At 36.2% G+C, this 27,063-nt stretch overlaps 1 protein-coding gene across 1 annotated transcript in view; it reads left to right on the top strand.

The window, feature by feature from the left end:
* Window positions 1-27,063, top strand: part of LOC127621271 (1-phosphatidylinositol 4,5-bisphosphate phosphodiesterase eta-2-like) — a 243,621-nt gene that overhangs the window by 50,366 nt on the left and 166,192 nt on the right. The window lies entirely within an intron of this gene.

The raw sequence follows: 27,063 nt of genomic DNA, 5'->3' as shown, positions 1-27,063 counted from the left end.
CGTGCCCACTGATTTTATGGCATTTATACATACTTGTCTCACAGACTTTACTACAAATTAACTCTATCCACAAAGAAATTTTAATGTATACATATTAAAATAATGGATGACTAACCAATTTATTGTGCGTTCTTTGAGATACAGTATAAAGTACAAAGTATAAAGTCAATATATTTATTATTATTATTTATTATTATATATTTAATGTATGTTTTAATGTACATGATTAATCACAGAAAACAATTAATTAGTAATAAATTTTAACTCGATTCACAGCCCTAATATACAGTATAAATTAGTTCTGTCAGTCGATTACAATTTGTAATTGTGATTAATTGCATAATTTTTCGCTAATTTTGAAAATGCTGAAATTTAAAACCATATACCTCTTTTCCTGTAAAAATGCATTTATTTCCATATTAGGAAAGAAAATAAAACAATTTGTAACAATATTATGTTTTTTCATATTTTATACAAAATATTTCTCCACAGTATAAAGAAATGCACTAAAATAGCACCAATTCAAGTAACATTAAACATTTCCCAAAGTCTAAGTGGGAGTTTGACCAACTGAAAGATCAAGTCTCCATATAGGTTGGATATTCATTGTAACGAGCATTAAATCTCCTAATCTTTTATCCTCCACAATAATAATCTGCCGGTAGACTGTGGCTGTGTGCTTTCCTACAGCAATCGTGAAGCTGCATTCATGATTCACATCAGGGTGTCAGCGCCAGCATCCAGCATCGCTTTGAACTCCACATGAAAAGTGCTTGCAAACAAAAATGTCTCATTATGCATTTTGTGATAGCTCAAACTTGACGGAATTAAAATGCACCATACATTGGTTGAAAATACTTGATTTCTACCACAAGTCCCATTCTACCAAAAGGTCCTTTATCCATTTTATCACTGAGAGGGAAGTGCTGTTGTGTGTGTTTTGGTGTGTAATGACTCTGGGCGGATACATTACAAAGGTTCTGCACTGCCAAAAAGTGCTTATGCTGGTCAGTGCTTTGTTAACAGTAAATGTGTCAATCATTAGTAAGAAACATTTATGCGTTTTGTATATTATATATATATATATATATATATATATATATATATATATAGTTGCATTTAATTGTTTACATGAATAATTGTTACTATTTACAATAATTTATATAAATGAGGAACAAGTGCTAAAAGTGTAATGTCTCTTTAAGAATAGCGGCAGTTCAGTGAGCATCACACAGATGTGTTTTGAGTGCATTAATAAGAGTGGAGTCAAATATGTGATTGGAATTAAATGTGTCTTTTTTATCCACAACTAACTGTAAAGTACAGAGAGGTTATTAAAAGAGACTTTATTCAATGACATATGAATTGTGTAAATCTCGTGTTTGGACACACATTACACAGACCGAGATAAACCAAAATGTTTACTCAATATGCAGTGAAAGGGTATCGGACTAAACTTTTTAGCCACTTTTCTTCTCAGTCACAACTGAAACGAAAAGATCGCTCTTGGGATTTTAAGAATCGATATAAGGATTATTTTGTAAAATCAATATTTTTTCCTGGCCCGAAAGGTTGTCAAGGTTTTCACTGCACAACAACATATATTGTGGATTGTTTCTAACAAAAAATATGGCATGCCTTCAGAACACTTGAAATATGATGCACAAAATCCCATGGACCACTTTTATGACACTTATGGGTTCTTCTTTATGTTTAAAGTGAGACAATACCTATTGCCATTGTATTGAAAAGATGGACAATATATTTATAAAAACATCTCCTTTTGTGTTCTGCATAAGAAAGAAAGTAATACAGTTTTCGAAATGGTGACAGAATTTCCATTTTTTGTTAGTTTAAGGTTCCTTTAAGTAAAGAGCAAGAAATGTAATCTTGCAAATATATTGAAGATGGATGATGGATTTTGTAGGACTACAGGACATACACATAATTGCATTTCCTCTCTGATTATGTCAGATCATATCACATCCCCCTCCCCCTTATCTATTTCTCTATATTGTTCTGCTTACATCATTTTCCCTGCAATCTCAGGTCTTGTGTTTTCGTTCTCTCCACTCACCTTAACCATCTCTCTCTCTCTCTCTCTCTCTCTCTCTCCTCTCTCATGCTCTTTCTCTCTCTGGATCAACCTTTTCTCTTGATCTCAGCACCCTTTTATTGATGTCTCTGCTTATCCACTCTTGCTTCATTGTATTATGCTCTACTATTTTTCCCTCACTCCCTCCATGTCTCTCTCTCACTGTTTTTTTTCTCTCATCCCATCCACTGTTACAGAGATAGTTTACCCAAAAAATGGAAATAGTGTTATAATTTACTCACCCTCATATTTTTCAAACTAGGGATGGGTGGTATGAAAAGAAAATCTTATAACAATGTACGAGTACTATACTATATACTATATAGTGGTAATGGTACATGTAAGACATACTGTACATCTAGCCAGTCATTTTCGCAAAATAAAAATTGTGATCAGGGGTTTTATCGCATCGGGGAAGGCATTCTTATCCTATTGTTTTAGGGGGGAGAAACCCTGCGGAGACCACATTCTGCCCAGCAGGGGAGGTTAACATGTGGCAAAGTACGTCACATGGGCTCACCAGCCACATATGGAAGTGGCGCGGTGGTAGGTCCTGCCTCAATGGAGAGGAGCTCTACAAACACAGCGACAGAGGGAGACGCGGAAATACATCACAGGAGATTATTTTAATAATCAGAACCTTTGGAGCACCTGTTCAAAAATCGGATCTGTCAAAACACGGGACGAGACCGGCTCAACCCGGAGTCCGCTGTCCACCAAAGTAGACAGAGCTGCTCAGAGTATCTAAAGCTCTGTGTGCAATCCAAATAGATGCGCAAAGCATGTACTGGACACTAAGGCTGGGTCTACCTCTTCCCAGGTCAGCGCTTGCAGGTTCACTACCTGATCCCTGAAAGGGGTCATAGGAACCTTGGACACGTAGCCCGTTCGGTGTCTCAGGATGAAATGAGAGTCTGCCAGAGCAAACTCCAGGCAAGTGACGCTGACAGAGAATGCTTGCAGGTCTCCAACCTTCTTGATGGAAGTGAGCATAATCAGGAGGGCTGTCTTCAAGGAGAGGGAGTCCCGAGAGGACCACAGAGAGATCTCATGAGGGAAACAGACATGGCCTAGGAGGGTTCAGCCTCCGGGCGCTTCTAAGGAACCTGATGATCAGGTCGTGCTTCCCTAATGACTTACCGTACACTGCGTCATGGTGAGCCGCTATGATGGCTACATAAACCTTCAAGGTGGAGTGGGACAGCCTCCCCTCCAGCCTCTCCTGCAGGAATGAGAGCACTGACCTGACTGCGCACCTCTTTGGGTCTTCAGATCGGGAAGAACACCAGTTTGCGAATAAGTGCCACTTTAGGGCATGAAGCTGCCTAATAGAGGGAGCTCTGGCTTGAGTGGTAGTCCATGTAGATCTTCCACATCCCGTCCAGACGTGGAGGTTCCAGAGGTCTGGGCCCGGATTCCAGAGTGTGCCCCGTCCCTGAGAAAGAAGGTCATTCCTCAGGGGAATTTGCAGGGCGATTTATATACACTACTGTCACTGTGATGTCTGAGAGGATCAACATGTGCCCTCCATGACTTTGTCAGCTTGTCATGGACCTAAGTAAGAAAGGAACGGGAGTGAGGTAAGGGACCGGACAGGGGCAGATGAGCATTCTGGAAAAACGGGTGGACCGCAGGGATTTCCCCTGGTGAAACCGCGGCCGTTAAATTCACAAAATTTCCTCCAGTGCCAGCCTCTCCTGCCCTATACCTGTGGGTAGAAGGCACGACCCAGGGAGGCGGCTACAGTGGCTTTCCCCCAGAAGAAGGAAAGCTGTGACTCGCAGTGAGAATATGAACCAACCACAAATGCAGCCTCGGTGTGATCTCTGCCCAGACACATGAGGCAGCGCCCGTGGCCATCAGAAGCGGAGAGGTAACGACCGCATCCAGGAATGACACAAACACAGAAGGGCATATTGAAAAAGACGCGTCTTTAAAAAGACGTTTAATGCCAATGTGTCTTACTCTTTCAGACAAGCGCCCAGGGGAGTAGTCTGCACTGGCGTGCAGAAGAAGTGAAAAGCAGCTGAAATGCGCCATATCACCAACAGCGTATGCTCTTTTAGATGTGGAACAGTAGTGGGTTTTCCTCAGCTCGCTGAAACACAACTGCTGAGCTCTGAAGAAAAAAATCTGTCTGAACAGATGCATGCTTCCCTCCTTTTATACCTGTATGTCCAGGGGAGGGGCATGCAAATTCTGTTCGCCAATTCTCATTGGCCTTTTCTCAAAGATAATAGGTAACCGAGGCTCTCAAGAGAGACCCCTAATGTCACTACATCGACACAACTTCGAGTGAGTGAGAGAAGGGGAATGTGCGTTATAGGCTACTGGCTGGTACATTTTCAGCTTTCATTCACCATTGATAGAGTATTATATTGGCAAAGAATTTTAGCACTGATATCCTTTCACTGTGTGTTGAGTATACAAATTTGGTTTGACTCATTCTGCGTAATGTGTGTAAAGACGAGATCCTCGCAATCCATTTGTCATTCAGTAATTTTGACAAATTTTAATATATTTCTGTTCTTAGCAGTAGTTTGTCAAATATTTTTAAAGAAAAATGTATTAAATTAAAATGCATAAACTAATTAATTACATAGTATGCCGATTAATTAATCGCATATGTAGATATTTGCCAAGAACGCCCTCAAATAACAATAATGAAATATATGATTAAATAATCATAAATAATATATATATATATTATCATAAATAATAATTTAGATAATTAAAATGCATTAAATTATTGTGGCAGATGAGTAAAGGATTGATAAAACAAAACAAAAGTTGGTTTCATAACACAATATAGTGTTTAATTCCAAATTAATGAACATAAGCCTATCATTGTCCTACTGCAATCATTTATTATAAAGGCTTTTCTAAGGACGCATCGATGTACACCTGCATCAGACAGATGCTTTTGTAGCATCTCAGTTTGGTTGTGTCACATCATAAACATACATTAGTTTGCTCTGTCAAGTTAAATGTAGTTTGGAACTTAGAAAAACATATTTTGAGATCCCTGCATTTGGATTTGCATCTAGCTGTGTTTGAACCAAGGAGCTCTATAGTATGGTGAGAATGTGTTCTCATCTTGTGCTGTCTGCTGTTGGTATGTTTGGTTTGTCCTGGAGTTTCACTTACTGCCCCCCAGAGAAAACAAATGGTACTTCAAGCTTGAATTGCTCCGATGTTAGGAATATCCCTTATTATGGTCCGGGGGCATGATTAATTGCATTTATTTTTGAACGCGTTATTTTTTCATAATAATTAATCGCACTGAATTTAAATGTTAAATTGACAGCCCTAGAAAAAAAACATTTAATTCTAATCACACATACCACGGAAGTGGTAAAGAAGCCATTTAACTCCACTCGGTAATATGCACTTATCTAAAACAGCTCTGTGAGAAGGTCGCTAAACTGACACTATTCTTAAAGAGACAGTACAGTAAAACTGTGCTCTACAAATAAATGTAAATACTTTTAAATAGCATTTAAACAATACAGTATATGCAACAAATTACTGTATATACATGTGTGTATATATATATGCAATTTCAAGACCCCATATTTATTGATTGAATACATGGATATGTAAATTTTTTCAAAAGCTAAAATGTCCCAAGTAAATCATAATCAAATCGAAATCTGAGCTTGTGAATCAGAATTAAATTGAATCGGGAAATCTGTATCATTACCCAGTGTTAATTATATTATTATTATTATTATAATACCTCTCTCTCTCTCTCTCTCTCTCTCTCTCTCTCTCTCTCTCTCTATCTCTTATCTCTCTTATCTCTCTCTCTCTCACATAACATCATAACCCCGTCCCCCTTGTTTCTACACTGCCACTCTTGGTGTGAGCCAGGCAGCACACACGAGTGGGAAAGATCTCTCTCATTCACTCATTCATTCACACACATGTGCACTGAACACTCAGAGGAGCATGGAGAACATCGGCACGCTGCCTCAGAAGCACAGTACGTACCTTTGAACACTCTCTTGGTTTTTCTTAGTGTCTTATTGCCTTGTTTCAGCGTATGCTGGCTCGTATTCTCCTGATGTCCCTTTACTTTTAATTAGTGCTGTATAGCTGGATCCCTTGTGCAGCTGTTGCTTCCGGCATTTGACTGTGTGTCTGACATCGTTGTATGAAGACTTACAGGTCTGTTAATGAAAATATGAGACAGTTGACCTGCGGTGAAGTTTAGAGTCTCTGTGCAGTAAATGAGCTTTCGCAGTGGTTGTCCTCTTCTACTGAAAGGCTTTTTAGCGTTGGTTTCTAGATTTATGAAATGTTGTCCCATCTGTGACAGCAAACAGATAAGAAATGTTTTGTCGAACACAAACTCTGTTGCTATAATCTCACCTGTGATTATGATTATGAATTAATAAAGAATAAAGGTAGTCATGCACTGTAAAAGATGCAGTTGTTACTTTAAGGAATAGTTCAGAGAAAATTCCATGAGACATGGGTTATGGTCCCGTTTAAACCAGAAAGTAATGGAGTTCAAATAAACAATGGTGACCGCGATTCTGAGGTTGTATTTTTGGTCTAAAAAGGGTGGGGTTAATAAAATATGCATTCCTGTTGACTGCATTACATCATTTACAACTAAAAATACAACTAAAGTCACTTTTGGTGCCACTCTGTGGACATTTCATCCAGAAACTCTTGCTCACATGTGCAATATCCAAGCAATATTCGAGACACGGGTTCCGAGTATATATCCAAGCCATATTAAAGAAATGTCTTTTAGGATCAGAACATTGGCAGGTCTTTGAGTCTAAGAGGTTACAGAGAATTTTGGTTACAGCCAAGGCATTCACACAAAACTACTTGTTCAAACAATGTTGTTATAAACATTTTTCAAATGTAATTAAAATGTAATTCTGCTGGGTGTAATGCCTGCTAACTGGCCTCCAGTGGCTGCGGTTTATGTTTTAATTAGATTTTTTTTATGAGAAACAGGGATGAATGAAATAATGTTTGCATTTCTGTCCTACTTAGTTGCACAACATTGAAGTGTTTCAGCTCGAGTTGTTTTTTTTTATGGGTACCTGCATTCAGTTATGATCACATTTGGGTAATTTTATGCTAGAACTGACATAATTAGAGCAAGAGAATTGCAATTTGTGCATGAACACAGCCTGACAACCCAATCCACTGTCCAAAGGGACAGTTTACCAAACAATTATGACACCAAAATCTAATTTCACAGTATGAGTATGTTATATCATAGTATATAGCACAATTTTGTTATTTTGGCTGGAAATTCTACCCCAAAAATGTTACTATATTACATAACCATGTAGTAATGCCAATTTAACATACTTTAGAAATTCATCTCATTATATTCATCTTGTTTACATTCTTAGTTGGAACTTGATGGATACAAACCTAAATGTAAGGTTATTTATAGCAAAATGTGTCTGCCGTGAGTACAACAGCTGCTTCACATTATGCGACACTTGAGGTAAAAACAAAAGACTCAACTCAGTAATTCATTAGCCATGTTTAACATCAGCTAAATTTGATAAAAATCGCTCTTATTATAATCGTTTGACAGATTTTGTACCATTTCATGGTATAAACCATCATACCGCCCAGCCCTATTCCAAACCCACATGACTTCCTTACATGGAACACAAAAGGATAAATTAAAGAGCTGCTCTTTTCCATACACAGTGGATAATAACTGTCAGGCAATGTGACTTTATTGAGACTTAAAGGAATATTCTCGATTCAATACATGTTAAGCTCAATCGACATGCAATTACTCACTTTTTAGGTGAAGTGAATGGAGCCAATTTTTTAACATTAAAATACTCACTTTTTCAAAAGTATATCACTTACTTACTATATTCTATAGCCAATTTGACATTTTGGTTGCCATGACGATGTAATGACAACAAACCCAAAAACTTAAAAATTACTATAATTGACTGTGATGATTTAATTATCTTTACAACTAAAAAAAAAAATTAAAAAAAATAAATATATATATATATATATATAAAAGTTTCAACAGAAGAATGAAATTAAGTGATTTCATAAAATTATAAGCTTCACATTCTTTTACTTTAAACTCTCCAAAAGGTTCCAATGTAAGTGCCTCACTGTAACATCAATTTTGCCTTTTTTTTCTCCCCAATTTGGAATGCCCAATTCCCAATGTCCTCTTGGTGGAGTAGTGAATCGCCTCAATGCCTCTGCGTCTGAGACCGTCAATCCGCGCATCTTATCACATGGCTTGTTGAGGGCAAGATGTAGCGCATGTGGAGGGCCACGCTATTCTCTGCGGCATCTACGCATCACTCACCACGCACCCCACCGAGAGCGAGAACCCCATTATAGTGACTACAAGGAGGTTACACCATGTGACTCTAACCTCCCTAGAGACCTGGCTGGAATCACTCAGCATGCCCTGGAGTCACGAGTACTCATAGTCAGATAGACGATAGTCAGCGTCTTTACTCACTGAGCTACCCAGGCCCCAAATTTGCTTTTGTTTTTAAAGAAAAAGAGGGACGAGTTGAAATACATTTGTGTGGTATTCATTATAATGGCACAAATGCTGTCGATTGAGCTTAACTTATATATTCCTTTAAGTGCTATATTTCAAGTCTTTTGAAGCCATAATTAAGTGTGCAAAACAATCACACAGGAAATTGGTGTTACTTCAAAAACATTTTCCATCCAAACTTGAACCCAATGTGCACCATTCTTGTCAAGTGCCATCATGTGGAGCAGCATAGTCACACGGAAAATCATCATGTAGCATAGAGGCCCATGAATTAAGAATATGCTAATATTATTTTTTTCTGCCGAATTAATCCCACATTAATTTATCCTAATTCAAAGAGCATGGGTGTTGACAGTCAGTTTTTCAAGCTGTAGTGCTTAATTGTTATTGCACTCACTAAGGTTTGCATTATTAATAATTCACAGCTGCACAGTTTTCTGCAATCCACCGTTCCCAAAATTGCTACAAGTCTAGTTTATAAAGTAAATTTCATAATCATTCTGAAGTTACAACAAGATGTAATAATGTATGGTTATGCGTAGAACAACAAAATTAAACCTTTAGATCTTTTTTAGTGGCAATTAATTTTTGTGGATGTGCTGCTTGCAAGACGAGTACTGTGTGAATCTTTGTTTCAGCACCACGTTGTGTGGACAGCTCCTCATAACTGACTGCTCACACACTAAGGCTTCATTTAAGCACTTTATATCTACATTTGCTGTCATTTAAAAATGACAAAAAGCCAAAACAACAAAAACTACAAAGAATTGCATACGTGTGAGCAGCAAAAACTGTCTGACTCTTATATTATGCTCATATGTGATACATATCTGATTTTTTGCAGTGTGACTTATGTGTGAACAGTTAGGTTGAAAATATTATTATTATTATATATTTTAAAGCAAATCCAACTCAACAGTTGTCGTAATTGTCTGCTTTATTTAGCCGTGAATCATAAATCATTTTGAATATATATATCTTTGAATATATATCTATATATTTTTTGTAAAACCATGTTCGTACACAGGAAAGTAAAAATATACACTTGTTTAATATTTTAGGTCTCAAATGTTGTGAGACTTGCTTTGAATATTGACAACAGAAAGTGACAGATTCTAAATCTCTGAGGACCAAAGTTCTTTTAATTAAGAAAATATAATATCATATTAAATAAACATGCCAGCATAGAGTGTTGTTGGTCAGTTTAGACACATTGCCTGTCAAACCTTTGAATACATGGGATATTCACCAAACACTCTTATATATGTGGGTCTTTAGAGACCCGGCACTTATATCTATCAGAAATGGATCTACAAAATGCCCCAATAGTGTACAATCTTAAATTCTTTTGCAAGACCATTAGAAAATAATAAAATAAAATTGATTTTGATATTTTTATTTTCATATATCAAAGAGATATATCATCAAATCAAGACTAATCTAGAACAGGATTCAGTACTTTCACGCTGAAATTTCATGAGATGCAACTGCCTTCCAAACACATATTGAGTTACAAATAAGATAATGACAATAGTCAAATCATACTGCTCATGTGTTAAACTTGCTATAGTTTTTTTCAGTGTTGTTTCTTCATCAAATAGCAATGTCCAATGTAAATCAAGTCAATAACTGAAACAGTGTACACACATATGGGATAGATGTAATTCACAATTTTTGCACAGAAAATGAATGTGATACAGTAGTCATTTGTATGAATATAGTACTCGTTACTCTTGTAATAAACAAAGAAATAGATAGATTGAGATATCCTGTGATAATAAACTTATATAGATATTAAACAATCATTAAAAAATATAGTTTATGTAAGTGCAAAAAAGCTATTACATATAGGGCCTCTAATCTTTACTTTTGGTACTTAAACCATTGTATATATAAATATATACAGGGTTGGGGAAATAACGAAATACATGTAACAGGATTACGTATTTAAAATACAAGATATAAGTAACTGTATTCCACTACAGTTACAATTAAATCATTGGGGTTTAGAATACAGTTAAATTAAAAAAGTATTTTGATTACTGAAGAGATTATTTTGCATTTTATTGTAATTTTTTCATTTAAAATTTAGTCCTTTCAAATGGAAAACATTTAAACATATAAATGATGCGATCCAAAGTGCATCTGAACAGCGGTGAAACACTTTCTTATGATGTGTACATTCATACCAGCAGACAGAGAATAAGTTTGGAGCAGAAGAAATATAAATAAATCTTGTGTAAATTGTCAGCTTTATGATAAGCTAAAATGTTACCAGACACCATCATATTTTTTATCAAGAAAATTCACGTTAGATCATAATTTCTTTTTCTAGTAAGATCTTTGATATTAGGACAACATTTTTATTCTTGATAATAATTTTTGTATTTTTTTCCTGTAAAAATATCAAAAAATCCTTAAAATAAGATCAATTTGATTTATCTTGTTCTAGAAACAACACTGATATTTAGGTTTTTCAGAGAATGTATTTTTAATCTTAATAATGTTTTAATGTGTATTTTGTCTTACTGTACTGGCAGTTTTTATTGTCAAAACAAGTGAAAAAATCTACCAATGCTGAGGAAGTAATCCAAAGTATTTAAAATACGTTACTGACCTTGAGTAATCTAATGGAATATATTAGAAATAACATTTTACAGCATGCATTTTGTAATCTGTAGTAGAATACATTTCAAAAGTAACCCTCCCAACCTCATATTTATATATATATATATATATATATATATATATATATAAACAATTTATTCAATTTTGGCATTTATTTGTAGCACTGTCGCCTCACAGCAAGAAGATCGTGGGTTCAAACCCTGGTTGCCCCGGCCTTTCTGTGTGGAGTTTGCATGTTCTCCCCGTGTCTGCGTGGGTTCTCTCCGGGTACTCCGGCTTCCTCCCACCATCCAAAAGACATGCAGGCTAGGTTAATTGGTGTCTCCAAAAAATTGCCCTAGGTGTGGATGTGGATGTGGAGGTGAGTGTGAGTGTATGTCTGTCTATGTGTGGCCCTGTGATGGACTGGCGACCTGTCCAGGGTGTCCCCCGCCTTTCGCCCAATGTTAGCTGGGATAGGCTCCAGCCCCCCGCGACCCTGTACACAGGATAAGCGGTTGACGATGGATGGATGGATGGCATTTATTTGTGTGTTACACTATTTATAAGAGATAGATTGAGAAATACTAAAGAGGTGTGGGCACAACTCCAAAAAATGGATGAGGTACAGGGGGTCAAATGAGGTCCTGGTCAATAAAGACACAAGGTATTGTCTGATGTGGACCATATTTTATCCCAAGAATGCATATGCAACTTTACCCCCCAAAAATGCAAATGTGGGTTTAAGAAGAACCAGGTGAGGTATTGGTGCTATTTCTTTAAAAAAAAAAAAAAAGTAGGAAAATTAAATGTAATGATAATTGTACTGTATTATTAATTTATATTTTTTTAAATGGTTAATATATATTTCATTATTTGTGTGAGTTTCACACACATTGAAGATGAAGTAGTACTTTTGGGTGACAGTGGAACAAAGGATATATGGAATGTCTCAACAACCCTACCAACACAAACACATAAACATATGTACAGTATACTAGGAAAATATACTTTTTATTTGTATTTTTCATAATTTTAAACATTTTGTACTCTATATTGCTATATATCATGACACTATATTTCTATATTACTCCATGTGGCTATATATGTTATTGGCAGTGGTGAAACATAATGAATAAAGAAAAGTTGCAGGTTCAAACCCATTTAAATATGGTCCAGGGTCTATAACTATTGTGACCTTTTTGTGAACTAGACATCTAACCTCATGTTGCATAAGGACTGTCCCTGTAGTGGGTATAGTGACATGAACTTGGGATAAAAGCACTGGCTGTAAAACAAATTTCTATAGTTACATATGAGACATACAGTGGCATGAAAAAATGTGCAGACGTGCAGAAGGAATTTTCCATTTCTACCATTTTTCCTTACAGAAATGTTTCAGCTCAGCCATATTCTTAGGTGTGATCAGCTCTCTTTAGGTCATTCCACAGCATCTCTATTGGGTTACAGTCTGGGCTCTGACTGGGCCACGCCAAAAGGTGGATTTTCTTTTTTTGAAACCAATCTGTAGAGGATTTACTTTGATGTTTAGGGTCATTGTCCAGCTGCATCACCCAACTTCTACTGAGCTTCAGATGGTGGACAGCCACCCTGACATTATCCAGTAGGATTTCTTTATAAACTTGGTCATTTGTTTATCCCTCGATGATAGCATCAGTAGTGCTGCAAGTTTTTCCCAAATAATTCAGTCTTAGTTTCTTCAGTCCGCAAAACATTTTACCAGTAGTGTTGTGGAGTATCAAGGTGGCCTTTGGCAAACTTCAGGCACGTAGCAATGTTTTTGTTGGAAAGCAGCAGCTTCCTTTGTGGTGTCCTGCCATGGACACCATGCCAACAGATGCAATTCCAATGATTCCTTCAAGTCTTTAGCTGTCACTCTAGGGTTATGTTTGACCTCACTGAACATTTTGCAGTGTGTCCTTTGTATAATCTTGGCTAGACGGCCACTTCTAGGGAGAGTAGCCACAGTACTGAATCGTCTCCATTCATAGACAGTTTGTCTAACTGTGGACAGATGAATATCTAAACTCTTTGAGATTACTTTGTAACCCTTTCCAGCTTTATGGCATGGTTCACGTCAGCAGATGCTTCTTGTGAATTGCAAACTCTTTTTGAGTGCTGACTTTGACTTGCTTTACAAACCTCTAATCTCATTTCATTATTTGGATGCAAGGTTTGCCAGCTCCTGACTCTAATGAGCTTTTGTTGACATCATTAACCTAGGGGTTCATAACCTACACTGTGAATGCTTGAATTATATATTCAATGTGTACAAGAAAAATACAATAATTTGTGTGTTATGAGTTAAAAAAGATTGTGTTTGTTGATTATTGTAACTTAAATGAAGATCAAACCAGATTTAAAGACAAGACAAATGTATACATTAATGCAGGTAAATCCAAAGGATACTCACATACTTTTTCTTGCCACAGTACATATGAACTTGAACATGTTATTTTATCATATATTGTATTTAATTACATAACAAATGGAAACTGAAAACAATCAATGGATTACTAGATTAATACCTGTGTTAAACATATCCTGTACACAGTAAATGGGTCATATACAGGAGGGTCCACATACTGTATGCTATCTCTGATAATTATCAACCTGAAACGGTATGGTAACAATTGCAGGTTAAGTTTTACAGTCTAAGAGTAACTTCTGCTTCAAAAAAGGAATTGTGAACACCTTGGCTTTTGTTTATTCTAAAACTCTCTATTACATAGTAAATGCCACTTGTGTGTTATGTGGGCTTTCTTGCCAGAGGCTTTCACAGGTTTTTGTTTGCACATTGCATGCAAGATTGATTGATGTAAAAACCTGAATTGTCTTGCCTGTGTACCGTCTGTCAAACGCAGAACTTTTGATCTGATGATGTTTTGGAGTATATCTGTGAATATTTCATTCTATTGTGTTCTGTTTGGCTTCCGGCGTTTACAATGAAAGCTCTATATATGCAGCCTGTATCTTAATCAGTGTTGGGTAAGTTAATCTAAAAAAGTAATTAATTATTTACTACTAATGGAATCTTCTACAGTATAAGGTTACTGTACTAAATACTCTGTCTGAAAAGTAATTGCGTAACTTAATACTTATTACTTTCTAAAACCCTTGTCAAACTCCACCAGATGAAAAATACAAGGATAGACATGAAATTTTTCTTTTAATTCTTTCAAATTAATCATATAAAATGAAATAATACATTCATGAACTGGCCAAAGAATTTAGGGGGTTGCATTAAATTAGAAAACATAAATTGTAACATAACGCGGCGGCTCATTTTAGCTTATCAGCGGCCCCAAAGCGCATTGGCCCACCGGGAAAATGCCCGGTATGCCAGATTACCAGTCCAGCCCTGAAAGTAAACTGTAATTAAATTACTGAAACATTAAGAGTAATCCTTTACTTTGCTTTTTTCAATGAAAAATGTATTTACACCCAACACTGATCCTAATAAATGTCATCTGGGGGTAAAAATCCCCATCCGGCAATACAATGCCACAAAATGATTGGGACACTTTTGGACACTAAATAACTTAAAAAAATAAAAAATGTAGGAATTTCATTGCGTAAATTATCAAAGCAAGTTGAGTATGCAGACAATTGACGCTAGAGCTCTTTATGTGAACTAACTTCATGTTTCTGAGCCATATTTACAATGACTTTTTTTGCAATATTTAGTGGATGTATGAAGCCATGCCTCCTCAAGTTTACACAAGTGTCCTAACAGAGTAACCACAGGGGTAGTTCATCACATTAACTATGGATATGTTACATTAACATCTCACAACAAGAAAGTTTCAGAATACTTTTTGTCATAATTTTGAATAGGATATCTATTGTTTCATTATTGAAAACCTAAGAACCATCTTTATATCATGCAAAAACATGAATTGTCTAAATAGTTATTTTGGGGCTGCTGTATGTCTGTTCTCACTTTTCTATTATAAACTACTATTTATAAATTAATTTGCCTCATTCTGGTGTATTTTCTGTATACATTTGGAATTTTTGCTTCTAACGTTTAAATGAGCATGTTAGCATACAGCTGTGTTTAATTGCTTGAGTCTTGCACAAGTGCACCTGCACGGCATTACCATTCAAAAGATACACATTATCATTTAATAGCACACCTCTAGGTTGCAACATATTATATGCGCATGCAACCTATATCTCTGTTTATGCATTCATCTCCACGTATTTGATTAGAAAAGCTGCTTGAAATTGAGTTCAGCCATATCCGTTGGTGTAACGTTTCTAAAAAGAAGTTCAAAAGTGCTATCACATTGGGCAAAATGATTTATTTATTTATAAAAAGATTTAAAGCAATTATAATCATAAAACTTCCACAAGAATGGGTCGTTCTGTCATCGTTTCAATTAAAGTCTATTTAAAACAGTATTTTGCACGCTAAGAAAGGGAAGTAAATGAAGTGTGCTGTCAAACAGTCTTTTGCTCTTCAAACACACATAGCAAAGATGTTTCCTGAGCTCACGCAGGCATAAAGCTACAGGGGAATCTGGGAATTTACCTTCAGCTAACTACAACAGTGATGAGTGTGTATGTTATGTCTGACAATAGCTCTGATTTGATGTGCATGTATGTGCGTAAAAGAGAAAGCCAGATAGACATAATTATTTATCTCTCTCATAAACAGGAGACAACATGACTTGTGAATCTAAACGCAGGTGCTGGCTGATTAATCGAGATGTTTTCGCAGCTTGAGGGCATTTCCTGTGCTGGAATGATAAGATGTTTCATTCACTGGCTGAAATTGATTGTAGTTGGTTTTGACCTCAAGTGTCTAACAATGAATTAAAGACATGTTTTGAATTGAAACATCAAGCAAACATTTGAAAATTTGTTGAATTTTGCTGAACGAACAAAGTCGAAACTCTCTTATCTGCCTGTAATACTAGTCTGTGGTCCACAGATTGCAGTTTATATTGGCCAAGAACCACCCACTTAGACAGGAAGAGACCGTGTGACCAACATAAAGTGACCAATCACAGGTTGTATTGTTTTATGTGCTGTTCAGGGGTGGGGTTATCTAAAATCGATTACACCACAATAATAAACCGACATGAGTAAATGTAATTTTTATGAACATTAAAAAAAAAATCCCATTCCAGACAATTACTGGGCTTTTTGATTTTTTACTTTTTTTCTTGTCATGAATTTTTTTTTTTTTTTTTAAATCAAACACATTTTTACTGTTTTCATTGATTTGCTGAATAATATAAAGATACCCTCTTCATTGAAAAAAAATATTTTATATATATATATAATAATCTGAATATAATCTGTACTTTTTTAATTGTCCAACATTGTTCTATTATTTTCTGTATACTTTCTGTTACATACATTAAAAAAATAAATACAAAGAAGCATCTTTTACATTTGTGTTTGTAATATAGTAATAAAATCATCCTGTTTTGACACAATTATTATTTTTCTTTTATTTAAATGTAGTGCAACAAATACTACCATGATGTATATATTTACAATTCTACTTTACAACTGTACAATTTATATAATATATCGCATTTTTCCTTCTCACTAAAGTAATTAGATCAATATTTTTATTAAGTAATGAGAATTTTGGCGTTGAATAAAATTTGAATATTTCACAATAATGAAAATACAATTTGGGAAATGATTTTTTCAGCCTGAACGGTGATAATAGATTTCAAAGTTACTTTTTTTTTTTTATGTGACATTTATGTAATCTCATACAGAATGCCAGTATTGGGTAGTAATAGACTACATGTAATCTGAGTTATTAATCAGATTACAGTAATAAATGCTTGTAAACGCTTGTAATTCATACCGGATTATGATTACTATTTGGATTATATGATTACATATGGATTACATTATCTATCACTCCTGACTTCAAAAGCAAATAGCTGTTTGAGTTCATTTACAAATTTTTCATGAAATGAGTGAAAATTAGTACTTAAAGTGACAGTTCACCAAAAAATGAAAATTCTCTCATCATTTACTCACCTTCATGCCATCCCAGGCATGTATGACTTTCTTTCTTCTGCAGAACACATAGATATTTTCAAGAATATTTCAGCTCTGTAGATCGATACAATGCAAGTGAATGGTGACCAGACCTTTCAAGCTCCAAAAATCACATAAAGGAAACATAAAATAAATTAATACTACTCCAGTGGTTAAATCCATGTTTTTAAAAGCGATTTGATGAGTGTGGGTGAGAATCAGAGCAACATTAAAGTCCTTTTTTCCTGTAAATCTCATTCTGAAATTGACAGTAGAGATTTATTGTAAAAAAGGATTGAAATATTGATCCGTTTCTCACCCAAAGTGATTGCATTGCTTCAGAAGACATACGGTGTATTTAACCACTGGAGTAGTATCGATTACTTTTATGCTGCCTTTGTTATTTTTGGAGCTTGAAAGGTCTGATCACCATTCACTTGCATTGTATGGACCTACAGAGCTGAAATATTCTTCTAAAAATCTTTGTTTGTGTTCAGCAGAAGAAAGAAAGTCATCCATATCTGGGATGGTACTAGGGTAAGTAAATGATGAGAGAATTATAACTATTCCTTTAATAGATTTAAAGTGAGATTTTCATCAAAATAATCAATAGTAATCAAAAAGCAATCAGATTAGAAAACAACAACAAAAAAAGTTGAATCTTAGTTCATGTCCATTTAAATATGTATTTGCTAAGTAGCTGTGTGATAAGAAGGATAATTTACAGTCTTCTGTATTTAATTGAAATCTGTTTGCTTTTGGTTTTCTTCATCATAAATGTGAAATGAATTCATAAAGCTGTACAACCAATAGTGTATTCAATTAAAGCCAGCTCAGATGAGTCAACACATTTGTTACCCATAAACTATTTATGTAAGTAATAAAGTGCATCTTCATGGCTTTTGGCCTTTCTGTCAGGGCTGGTTTGCACTGATATTAACCCACACTCATGTACAGAAAGGTCAAGGCCTGTGCTGCTACAGAAAGGTCAGTGAGCTCTTTGAAGGTTAAAGCTTTGAGTTAACATCAACAAGAACTCTTTTACATGCGCGGAGTTGCCACAGGACTCTGAAAATGGTCATCGGTGGCAGGAAATGGGAACATCGACTTTTTGGTTAGATCAAATACCCAAAGTAGATATGGCAACTCAAGTTAAAAAAGTCACTCGCCTCAATCCGTGTAGCAGAGAACAAATCTCAGTTGACCTCACTTTCGAGACTTTGACTTGCTGAGCGCCTTACCGCAGAGACTCGCACAACATTTACTGTGGCATTCACTCACAACTCACCATACGCCCCAACGAGAGAGGACCACCATATAGTGACCAAGAGGAAGACAAACCACCTGACTCTACCCTTTCTAGCAAACCTAACTGGAGTCACTCAGCACACCCTGGGTTCAAACTCACGACTCCAAGGGTGGTAGTCAGCATCTTTGCTCACCTTTGCTACCCCAGCCCCCTACTCAACCTATAGTTGTATGAATGTGCTAAGATGTGCTAAGATTCTTTCAGCTGGCATCCTCACAGGTCGAAAGTTGAATTTTTCACACATTACCCTTGCATGATCCAGAGAGACTGAAGCTTTGGCTCTTTTCACCTGCGCTTCGGGCAGTAGCTTATCCATACCAACAAATTTGCCTTTAGTGTTGATGTCCCTTCAAACTCTCAAAGTTCTTCAGCTAGCCGTCATATTTCAAAATATTTACCAAAGATTGGATCAGTTGAACTGCCTGAGGTCTTTTAAAGGTATACTCACAAGGTAGTCCTCTAGGCACCACACAATGTTTGTGATTTATGTGTTTCTCATTCTCATTCCTTGAATCTGTAACAACCAACAAGTTTCTTCTGTAGCCTAAGAGCTATATACAGGTGCAATGACTGATCTGGGATTTTAAACCATGCCAATACCGATGCTGATATCTAGATATCTACAGTGTTGGGTAATTCACTCGAAAAACTTAATCCACTACAAATAATTTATCACTTAACAAAAATTTTAATTAGATTACATTTTTAGTAAAAGTAATCACATTACTAATAAATGTACTTTTAAGTTCCTTTCTAAAACAATTTTCAGAGGAACGTTTGTTTTTCCGCTTAACAAATTCAAAATAATGTCTGTATTTCCTCCTTGTTCAATGTCACATGCAAGTATTCTTTCAGCACCATACTTTTCTCCCTTACATATGAACAATTCATTTTTTAAAGGTGCACTCAGTAAGATTTTAGCTGGTACTTTCTCGTCCCATCGTCCCCAGTAGTACTTGTGGTTTTGGACTCTATACTGACACTGTCATCCTGGATACTGGAAGTTTGCTTACTAACTGCTGCGGCTTAACGGTGAATGCTTGTTTATCATCTATTTTGCTACTTATAATCTGTTTTTATCCATCTCACAATATACACATCCCTACAATGGACATGGTTGCAGTCAATCCAAATGAATTTGTGTATGTCATTTTGCTCTGGACTGTGACCTGGCAGCTGCGTCTCGCAAGCTCTCAGTGCCGGCTGAACACCAGCTTGTGCTCGCTCTTGCCGTTTGAGGTCACACCCTTTAACCGTAATCCGTGAGAGCTACAGATAGTAGCAGTATGTATCATGACTCCAGCAGAGACCTATGGTTTGGACATTTTATATTTCCACTTGCACTTGTTCTGTTTGGGCTGTCTGTTGACTTGGACTATGTTATTGTCTGTACAGTATGTATATTGTGTTTATTGTTATATTGTTTGGTTTGCTTGTTTTGTTTACATGTAATTTTATGTTTGATCATTGGCTAAAAGCGCTATGTAAGGTAAATGTTATTATTATTGTCACATTATTAGTGTTAGTACCTCAGACAATTGCATGACATAGTGTCACGTGCTGTCAACATGGCAGCGCCCATGGGGGGGCAACCCGCTCCATGTAAAATGAAACAGCTTTATTTGGTTTCAGCAAGGACTGGAGTCTTCATCTAATGTGACATATTTTTAAAACATGCTATACATGTCTTTATGTGTAAAACAGATTATTATTATATTTTAATTAGCAATGGAACCCAAGTAATGTACTTAAAAGTAATTAAAGGTATAGTTCCCCCAAAATTTCTAATTCTCTCAGAATTTACTCACAATTATGCCATCCCAGATGTGAATTACTTTCTTTTTTCAGCAGAACACAAATAAAGATTTTTAGAAGAATATCTCAGCTCTGTATGTCATTACAATGCAAGAGAATGGGTGCCAACATTTTGAAGCTCCAAAAATCACAAAGGTCCGCATAAAAGTAATTAATATGACTCCAGTGGTAAAATGCATGTCTTCAGTATTTACTTCAGACTTCAGATCTGATACGTCCACTTTCACATTCTTCTTGCAAACGCCCCCTACTGGGCATGGAGAAGAATTTATTGCAAAAATGGACTTAAATATTGATCTGTTTCTCACCCATACTTATCATATCCCTTCTGAAGATATGGATTTAGCCACTGGAGTCTTATGGATTACTTTTATGTTGACTTTATGTGCTTTTTGAAGGGTAGGCATTTTGACACCCATTCACTTGCATGTATTGTCCTACAGAGCTGAGATATTCTTCTAAAAATCTTAATTTCTGTTCTGCAGAAGTAAGTAATATACATCTGGGATGGCATGAGGAAAAGTAAATCATGAGAGAATTTTAACTTTGAATGAAAATCAGTAACTGTAATCTGATCACTTGAATGTAAAATGTAATTCAATACACTAATTCTGACTACAAAAGTAATTAGATTACAGTTACTAATTGCTTTGTACACAGTACAGATACGTGCATTTGAAAATTTAATGGTAGCAAATGGGACATTAACAAAATGGTTGAAATTAAATGAACACTTATTTTAGACAACGTTAATTAGAAAAAATTTGAAAAGTTGCATCAGTTTAGCACACACTGCGTATTATTCACTAACCACACACAATTAACTCTGAAATAGCACTTCACCTTATTTATATTAAATCATTGTAATTCATTTAAGAGCAAACATGCCTTCTTTCTATGTAAAGTATGCTTTTTAAAGATGATCATAAAATAGTGAAGAAAAGTGTTATTACCAGGCAAATAAAAGACACCAAAGTAAACACCCATCTTTAAAATTGAGGTCCAAGTTATGCCATAAATATATACAGAAAAACTGCACAACTCAAAATCCATGCCATTTATTTTACCGACGTTTGGCTCACCAGCATTTTTCAAGGTACATTTTCACCACAGTGGATGATTTTAGTGAAATTGTGGTGAAAATGTACCTTGAAAATGGCTGGTAAACTGAAACATTGGTTAATAAATTAGCTTGCATTTTTTTCTGTATAACCAGGCATACATCTAAATGTGCTCTGTAGTCAAGTGCACTTACAGCCGTATTTATGAGCTGTAGAGTGATGCTGTAGAGGAAGTAATGCTGTAGTTCTTTAGTGAATTGGGTGCTAAAACAATGCAGACAGCATGTGCAAATAAACAACACTATCAGCGGCAAATGCAGATAATATAAAAAATATAGACAACACAGTCATTCTATTTCATTCTCGAAGCATTTGGCCATTTTCCAAATCAATATGCTATATATCAATAGTGCAACGTCTAGATCCTCACCAAACGTTTGATATTTTCTTAATCTCATTGAGTCTGGATGTTGACCTATTGAAAAGGCAGAAATGGAGGAGTTGACCTTAACTGTGCTCAAATTTCACAAACACCTGTGTGTTTTGGTGTCCACCGCTTCAAATAGTCAACAGAAAAGGATGAAAAGGATTCAATTTGACACCCTGACTGTCACTAATCATAAATCTCTGAAATATATTCTGCTGCTCAAAGGAATTCTTTGGACTCTGGGCTGAGATTCTCACCAAGAGAATTGCATTAGCTGGTCTCCAGATGAATAGGCTAATGTTTGTTGGAGGTTTCTTTGTTCAAACACATCCTCAATGCAGCAGTGCTATATTTGAGGCTGATATTTCTGTCAGTGAAACTGAAAGCTCTCTTTCTGTGTAATTTATTAAGCCTCTGAGTGCTTTGTGGAGAGGAGAGAAAGCACAAAACGGCACCTCTGAAGATGCCATATCTGCCTCCAATCCTGCACTGAAATGGATTTGCAGTTTTGACTCCCATTGGCAAAGCTAATGAATCCTTAAATAAGGTGGATAATATGTTCCGCTTGCCAGAATGATGGAATTTCAGCAGAAATATTGCTTGCTCAATTATTCTTGTCACCTGGAGCCAGTGTTTTGTATTTTTCTTGTTAACGCATAGGTCATCTGCAATTGATATTGCACATTGATGTCTTCTAACTGGTATGATTTTCAATGGTGTTTACTAGCACAAGCATTATGTTTACTGTTACTCAGGGATTTGAAAACCCCTAAACCTAAGTATTATAAATATGTCACGTAACTTGCTCTGCACCATTTGTGTCACTGTTTTCACCAAGTAGATGATAAAACAATTGAACAAACCTCATAGGACTACATTGAAGAAGGGACCCAAGCCAAACGGTTGAATCTATTCCTATTCAGGGAGTCACAATCTGATACAAAACAGGTAACAAATATTTCATCTTTAACTACACATTGTCATATGAAACCAAGCAAGAGCTGCTTTTCATGTTTTTGTTTGTTTTTCTTCAGTATCTAAGTAACATAGATATGAGATGCCAGTGTTGTAGTACTTGGACCATACTCGGTCTCGACCTTGAGATCATATTTTTATGGTCTCAGTCTTCTCATGGATTCTGTACCATTTGGACTCAGTCTTGACTTGAACTCAAAAAAGTGTGGACTCTGACTTTACCCTGAAACCCGTCGAGTCCCTTCAAAAAATATACTTTCATATATAAAATAAGTGAGTGCTTTCACTTATCTGACAAACATTTCTCTGACTGACAATATCAGCGATTTTGAAGTGCGTCCTGTATTTCTGTCAGCTGTGTAGAATCCAAACTAGCGATGCCCAATTCACAATTTTATTTATTTATTTTTGTGAGTTCTTTTCAGTGAATTGGCCCAGGGCTCAAGATGCTTTAACAAGAAATAAAAAGGCAGTGTGCTCTACAAACTCCCCCCTCTCCATTTTTCCTATGTTTGTTTCTCATGTCTCAGAAGAGCACTTTGAAATTCGGAAAGCAGTGGTGTGTATTTTGGGGATCGCTGATAAATAAGTTACAGATCCTGAGGAACTTCAGGGGCTCCATAAATGATTCACACTCAACATTACATGCTGAATTCTCACTGGTGTGGATGTTGACATTGTTTGTACACGTGTTCAGCTCGAGTCAATCAACACACACACCCAACATCAGTAAGCGTATTATCAAGAGCAGCCTGCTTTGGTTTGAACTGTCACTCTTAGAACGTAACTACATATCTTTCTTTCCCATTAAGAATATTCCAAATCTTGTATTTCCAAACAATAGCTTTGTGTTAAATTTGATATGTTATTCACAGTGAGCTGTGAACTTGAGAACTGTGGAAACCAAACCAATTCATTGAACCAACCAATTCATTGAAAATATCTGAATCAAAAGTATGATTCATTGACGAATCAGACATGAATGCGACACGATCACACAAGGAAAATTAGAGTGGATGCAAAGATTTTCTGTGAATAACAACATACATTTTGGTCAGATTCTTTCATAAAGATATCATATGACTTCAGGAGACTTGGAATATAGCACGGCAGTCATTTATGATACTTTAATGGTGCTTTTGTGTCCTTTTGAAGCTTGAACGCTTCAGTCCCCATTCATTATAATTGCCTGGGAATGAGTGACTAGCACTTCTTCACATGTTCTCATTTTGTGTTCCACTTAAGAAAGAAAGTCATACAGGTTTGGTAATGAGGAATGAAAAATGACAGAATTATCATTTTTGGGTAACTATTCATTTAACTTTAAGTGTTGGTCTGTTCAATTAAATGCATATAAGTTTGCCAGAGCCACAATCTCACAGTCACATCAAACCAATATTCATAGAGGTCAAACTGGGGCAGGGCTCTGTTGGCACATTATTAGCTGTGCACGAAATATAATATTAAAGCCGCACAACCTCACAGAAAGGATAGATGACTATATATAGATAGATGAGGGATTTTAACATATCATTCCCTCCAGTGTTAACACAAGGATCCTGTCCAAATCCACCACTGACTCCTACATAAAGATTATTGTGATTAAAAGTCTGGCATTAGCATATGGCAATATTATATGAATACTCATGCATATTAATTAATATTATTATGATATTTTATGAATATAAATTCTGCAGTTCTGGAGAATATATATATATATCCATCCATCCATCTATACATCTATCTATCTATCCTCCAACCATCCATCCATCCATAGATTCATCACCAATCCATTCATCCACCCACCCATTATCCAACCATCCATCCATTCATCCACACCTCTATCCATTTATCCCTCCATCCATCCAACCATCCATTCATCCATGCATTAGCATTCCATCTATCCATCCATCCACACCTCCATCCATCTATCCTTCCATCCATCCTCCAACCAGCCAACCATCCATCCATCCAACATTGAATCCATCCATCCATCATCTCTCATCCAAAGATCCTCCAAACAGCCATCAATCCATCAATACATTATTCCATCCAACCATCAACCAGCCATCATCCAACCATCCATCCATATATCAGCCATCCATCCAACCATTCTTCAACCAGCCAGCCATCCATCATCCAACCATCCTCCAACCATGAGTACATCTATTCATTAATTCATCCATCCTCCAACCATCTATCCATCGCTCCACCCAACCTTCCATCCATCCTCCATCCATCCTCCAATTATACATTCATCCACTCATCCATCCATACATCATCCAACCATCAATTCATCCAACCATCCATCCATCACCCAATCATCCTCCAATTATTTTGACTGTTACAGTAGGCTACCTCAGTTCACTTGGCTGTAAAGCTATGCATGCAATATCATGTGATGAAAAAATATTTTGTCACGTTACACTGCTACTTGTTGGAGAAAATAGCTGGTTACTGGATAAGCAACTCTGCTTTGAAAACATCTGGGCTATTGCCATGCTACAGACATGTGTGTAAAATGGCATGTGTGTTACAAGTGTGTAATTCTTCTGTGTTAAAATACTTCCTCCTTTCCCAGCTTACAGTAAAATACAGTGTTCTGGAAACCTATTTGAAAACAATCATTACAATTGATGTTGCTATTGATGCAGAAATTAAACTTCAGCTTTAAAATGGTTGTCTTGCTTCTTTTAGTTAGTAACGATACAACACTTTACTCTTTCAGAGTCTGTACGGTAAGTGGTTGGAGAGCAGAAAATTGTAGACAAGAAAAAGGAGAAAAAGAAGAGGAATTTCAATGCACTGTAATGACATGTACACACACACACTCACACACAGTCATTGATTCCACATTCACTCATTCTGTCTTCAGTCAGGTCTTTAGTTCTGTGGGTGATGAGTAACAGACGCTAGAGTTTCTGTTAATTGCTTTCATTCAGAATAGCTATATAGATGAAAAATCTCTGACAGAAATATCTTCTCTATAAAAACCCTGTTCTCCCACCACAGCACTAATGAGACCTCCACCACTTACACTGGTCATTTGTGTAGCGGTTTTGGCATAATGCAATGGTAATGTGTTGCTGAATGTCAAGTGTTTGCGCTTGTCTAACAAATGTTTAGGGGCTGCTGAATTCTTGTGTTTATATTGTGGACTGACTGCCGCATCCCTTAATAAACCGTACCCTATCTTTTTAACTTTTAGTGCCGTTTGAGACATGTAGCAGCAAGTAAAGCAGATTTCCACAAGCAGAACTTTATATTCTGCTTCATTTTCTTAGTTATGTCTATGAAATAAAAGAAAGAACCTGCCCATGTTCTCATTATCTGCTTAAGGTTATTAAATATCAGACGAACAGACTCTCTCAGCAGTCAAGGGTCTAAAGGGATATTTTACACTCCATTAGTGTCATTAAATGGTGGAGTATGTCCTACCTGACAGCTCATCACCTCGAATTAAAGTGGCTGTTGAGAAACTAATTTGTGAGATCTCAGTTAATGTGTGGAGCTGCATGTTCTCATTCTGAGACATTCATCCCGGCTCAGATAATGCTGCTCATCACAAACACCTCCATACAGTTTTTAATGGTGTGTGTGGTGTACCGTCTCCATCTGTCTTCTAAACAATCTTTCCTCAAAATAAGGCTCAAAATTGCAGTGAGCATGTTATTTTCTCTATTGGACCCTCTCTCTAGAGGAGAGATCAGAGGTGACCCAAGGCTACAAGACTCCAAAGAAACAGGCCAACAACAACAACAGAGCTGTAGTGGAGATTTAATAGATGCCAAAAAAAAGCTTTGGAAGATATTGCGATACTATTTATTGGGATATTATGTGGTTCCTAACACATGCGGCAGTTCCTAGGGGAAACGTCAACTGTGTGTCGTTAAAAGAGATTTATATGTTCTCCTAAACAGATAAACTGGTTAATAGTCCATTTAATTTTTTATTAAAAAAACCTGACCTCCCTACCCTAAAGCTTAAACCTAAACTTAACCGATAGTGTCAGAAAGCAAATGTGGGATGAAAAACTTGATTACTGAAACTTCTATGACACTTTCGGCTCACACGTTGACTCGTATCCAGGCACTTTATATTACAACGGCTCTATTAGTTGAACAAACTTGATTATGTAGTTGGTTATGTAATGCAAATGTTAAAATGTATCGCATTACTAGTCATGCAATATTAGTATATATTATA

Source organism: Xyrauchen texanus, chromosome 27 (genome assembly GCF_025860055.1).
Source record: "Xyrauchen texanus isolate HMW12.3.18 chromosome 27, RBS_HiC_50CHRs, whole genome shotgun sequence".
In the NCBI taxonomy this organism is placed as follows: Eukaryota; Metazoa; Chordata; class Actinopteri; order Cypriniformes; family Catostomidae; genus Xyrauchen; species Xyrauchen texanus.
This window is presented reverse-complemented; position numbering and strand designations above follow the sequence as displayed.